Genomic DNA, 5,273 nt, shown 5'->3' on the forward strand with positions numbered 1-5,273 from the left:
ACATCACATCTGGCAGGAATTTTGCCGCCAAGGTACGAAAGTTCGCGCGCGAACTCCGAACCCGTAATCACACACTTAAAAAGTCAAAGCTGCTGACCATCAGGCAGCATATTGTTGAGAGAATACGGATATTATCTGATTCTAAGAGAAGTCTAGAGCGAAAGGAGAGGTGGGTCAGGGAAAATCAACAGTTTCTCTCTGACCCCTCTCGACTCTTCCAAGACCCTCCAGTTACTGTCGACCACCCGCCCAAATCAGAGGAGATCGAAGTATTTTGGAGAAAAGTCCACGAAGTGCAGCACAGACTGGACGAAGACTCAGAAAATATAAATACCAGTTTCTATCAAAACGTTTTGGTGGAAGAAGTTTCCTTCAACTCATGAGAATTTGGCCCGTATTTTCACTGTATAACACACACTGTATAAGATATTCACAGCTGTCCTAAATGATAGGATTGTTCGGATAATTGAACCTGTGTGACAAGAAATGTATGAACAACGAGGCTCAAAGAAAGGCGTAGCGGGATGCCGGGAGAATCTGCTCATCGATAGATGTGTCTGCAAAGATGCAGCATTCTACCAGCGTGACATATCGATGGCCTGCATTGCTTATCGGAAAGCTTTCGATTCGACCTCCCATAGACTTATCATCTGTCTTTTGGAAATCTTAAAGGTTCATCCGCAAATAGTTAGGTGCATAGAGAGATTGATGCCACTTTGGAAAAACAAATTTACTATCTTTTCCTGGAAGAAATCATGTGACAACTAACAAGGTCACGTTTCAGAGAAGTGTCTTTCAGGGCGACACCATGAGCCCACTCCTCTTTTGTCTTACATTATTGCCACTATCTCTAGCACTTCGCCATTCCGACGTGTACTTGTGCGGCAAACCTGCAGATCGAAAGTACAAGGTCACTCATGTATTTTACATGGACGATCTTAAGATCTATGCTAAAAACAAAAAGCAACTACATCTAGCTCTAGGGATAATCGAACGATATACTAAGGAAATTGGAATGGAATTTGGGTTAGACAAATGCGCCAAGGTTTATTTGAAGCAAGGAAAACTTAATGGCATCCGTGAAGATGCTGAGCTCGTTGATAGAAGCGCTATACGACACCTTTGGGCTGGAGAGACTTATACATACCTGGACGTGCCACAGAGCCGCATTCAGGATGTGACATCTATAAAGGATACTCTCCGAAGCAGATACAAACGTCTCATCCGGCAAATTTGGTCTTCCGAAATGTCGACGAGGAACTTCTGTTCCGCGACTGTGCATCGCACGCCGTCAAGGTGGTCGCGGAATATTGAGTCTTGAATGTCTTCACAACAGGATTATTCTGGGTACAGCACATAGAGTCGCAAATGGAAGAGACCCTCTTCTTAAAATAGTCAGGAATCACGAAGAAGTGGACAAAGGACTTAACCTCAGTATTAGGGGTGAGCAAAATGCATAAAATGTAATCTATTTCGGGTACTCACTCCTGAAAGCCCGGATTAAGAAGGCACAAAAGAAAAACTTTCGTGAACAGCTCCTCGATAAGAGGATGCACGGTATCTTCCACAGAAATGTGGAGGATCAGTTTATGTCGTGTGAGCTAACGTTTGCTTTCCTTAAATCGCCCGGATTGAAGTCTGGTACAAAGGGTTTCATTTTGGCATGCCAAGACGGTATCATTTCCGCCTTAAAAAAAACTATCTAGATGTCCAACTGGTGCGGGAACGACATACATCTAAAGGCACAATGCGGCCATAAGAGTGCTTTATTACCATCTCTGTCACTTTTACGGCATTAACCTTAATATCGCTCCTCTAAATGCTCCTAGGGAAATCGAGTCAATTGTCGAGAATGGGAAGTGCCGCATATACTGGAACTTTATATTTTCGAAAATTGTTTCTGTTGCTCACTTTAGGCCTGACATGGTTCTTCTTCACTTCGACAAGCAAACCATGTTCGTCATCGAATTTTCGGTACCAGCAGAAAAAAACATCATAGCCAAGGATATATACGTATATATATTTATATATATATAATTAAAAATTTGTTATAAAGACAACCGCAGGATTTCGCTGGGACCCAAGAACTACCGCTTTCTGCATTTTCCCCGAAAGTGTTTTAGCATATTGTTGACACGCAGCGATGCTTTTTAGGCCATTAGTAAGTGAAAGCTTGGCACCTCCATGAGCGCCGAAGATAAGAGCGATTAGTTTAACAGAATATTCCGGGTTCAATCGCTGCAACTCCCTTATAAGGTCTCGATACCTCTCTTTCTTTTCATTCTCCTTGGTTATGATATTTTTGTCAGCTGGTGCCGAAAATTCGATAACGAACATGGTTCGCTTCTCGAAGTCAAGAAGAGCCATGTCAGGCCTCGAGTGAGCAACAGAAACAATTGTCGAGAATATAAAGTTCCAGTAAATGCGGTACTTCCTAATCTCGACAATTGACTCGATTTCCCTAGGAGGATTTAGAGGAGCAATATTAAGGTTAATGCCTTAAGAGTGACATAGATGGTAATAAAGCACTCTTAGTGCCGCATTTTGCCTTTGAATGCAGGTCGTTACCGCGTGAGTTGGACAACTAGGTAGTATGTGAGCTAAATCCTCAGGGTGTGCATGGCACGCCCTGCAGCTATCATCAGGAATGTCTTGGCTCAAAATGTGGCGACGGTATGTTAAGGTGGATATGACACCGTCTTGGCAGGCAAAAATGAAACCCTCCGTACCAGACTTCAATCCGGACGATTTAAGGAAAGAAAACGTTAGCTCACAAGACATTGACTTATAGATAGATAGATAAGATAAGATAAGATTTGATGCATTTTGCTCACCCCTAATACTGAAGTTAAGCCCGAGGGTTTCAGCAGCCTCCTTCGGTGCTTTGTACAGAAACGCTCCTTTGCCCACTTCTTCGTGATTCCTGACCATTTTAAGAAGAGGGTCTCTTCCATTTACAACTCTATGTGCTCTGCTCAGAATAATCTAATCCTGTTGTGAAGACATTCAAGACTCAATATTCCGCGACCACCTTGACGGCGTGAGATGTACAGTCGCGGAACGGAAGACTTAAGATGCATGCTTTTGTTCATATGCATAACCTTTCTTGTTCCGATATCAAGGGATCTGGGCTCGTTCTTCGTCCATGGAACTACTCCAAATGAATAAAGTACTACCGGGACGGCAAACATGTTCGTTGCAGATACTTCGTTTCTCACCGACAGTTCGGAAAACCAAATCTGCCGGATGAGACTTTGTATCTGCTTCGGAGAGTATCCTTTATAGATGTCACATCCTGAATGCGGCTCTGTGGCACGCCCAGGTATGTATAAGTCTCTCCAGCGCAAAGATGTCGTATAGCGCTTCTATCAACGAGCTCAGGATCTTCAGGGATGCCATTAACTTTCCTCGCTTCAAATAAACCTTGGCGCATTTGTCTAACCCGAATTCCATTCCAATTTCCTTAGTATATCGTTCGACAATCCCTAGAGCTAGATGTAGTTACTTTCCGATAATCAATCCAGGCCATCGATAGGTCACGCTGGTAGAATGCTGCATCTTTGCAGACACATCTATCGATGAGCAGGTTCTCCCGACATCCCACTACGCCTTTCTTTGAACCTCGTTATTCATACATTTCTTACCACAGAGGTTCAATTGCCCGAACAGTCCTATCATTTAAAATAGCTGTGAATATCTTATAAAGTGTGTTCAGACAAGTGATTGGCCTGTAATTCCTCGGGTCAGCTAAGTTGTCTATTTTCGGCAGGAATATTGTGCGCCCTTCCACCAACCACTCCGGATTAATTACTCTTGTAATTAATCAGAAATAATTTTAATTAACGTAATATAAAGTAAAGAGAGTTGGCATGAGTGAAGACGTAATATTTCTTATAAACGAAATGTTTATTAAAAAAAGTCAACCCTAATAACTGTTACATCAGTCACTGACAGCTACGCCCTAATTATTGGATAAGTTTTTAATATAAAAATAAATGCATCTCATCAGACAGAATGTACATCAATATAGACGAATTTCAGACTCGCGCTCCCAGCAGTACACTTTGCGTTGCCGAAACGCGGAAAGATTTCCAAAAATGTCCAACTTAGGAAATTTACTGTGCAAAAAATATGACAATGTGCGGCTCTGTGAGCCGCAAAAACTTTATCTCGAATTTTTTTTAATCAAAATGATAGTTTTATTACTAAAAATTAAAAAACGGCCATTTTCATGGTACACTGGGTGACTTTTTATTAGAATAAATAATAAAACTGAATAAGAACTTAGTATAATATCGTTCCAAATTAGGAAAAACTGGGCTTGCGCATCAAAAATTAATATAGCTCCTAGAAGCAAGATAACTGCAGACTAGCGCACAGTGGTCTGGAATAGGAATTTACTGTTCATAATCGCCCACATAACCGATTTAGAAGTTTTTTTTTAGAAATGCTCAGCAATTAATTTTTAAGAGAATTGTAATTTGCTTTTTTTAATTTTTTCACAGAGCAACAATATATAAACAAATATAGTGACAAATTGACCATTTTAGCTTTCTGAATTTTTATCAAGAAAAAATACAGATAGAAACTCACTATCAGCCAGAATTATTGCACATGCATTCATAGAACATAATTAATTTTAATAATACTTAACTTAATTATTATAAACAATTTCTATAAACAAATTCTTTTTGAACGAGTTTTTCTCATAGCTGAATTGATTTTTCTGAACCAAAGTGATTCACAATTGTCTTTAAAGCCATTTATATACTTTAAGCTTCATCAAACATAAACAATATAGATTGTTTATAACAATTTAGTTAAACAAGTCTCCTAATCGGCCATTTCCTCGTAGAAAAAAATGTTTTTTTCTTCAATAATGATTAGAGTGACATTTATTGCGGTGACTAACCAACGAAATTAAATAAAGAATGATTTTTATGATTGTTATAAACAATTTTTTTAACAAAACTATTTGTTATCTGTATTTTTTCTTGTGATAAAAATTCACAAATCTAAAATGGTCCATTTTGTCACTATATTTCTTTAGATATTGTTTCTCTGTGAAAAATTTTTCATAAAAGCAAGCCACAATTCACTTAAAAATTAATTGCTGAGCATTTCCAAAAAAAAACTTTTAAATCGGTTAAGAAATACGACCTGTGGGCGATTATGTGACGTACTGGACCGTCACGTGTCGTAATTGAATGAACAGGTGTAGTCAATCTTTAGTAGTTATCCGCGCGCATATTCAAATAGATATAGAATATGAT

Source organism: Belonocnema kinseyi, chromosome 2 (assembly GCF_010883055.1).
Source record: "Belonocnema kinseyi isolate 2016_QV_RU_SX_M_011 chromosome 2, B_treatae_v1, whole genome shotgun sequence".
Taxonomy (NCBI): domain Eukaryota; kingdom Metazoa; phylum Arthropoda; class Insecta; order Hymenoptera; family Cynipidae; genus Belonocnema; species Belonocnema kinseyi.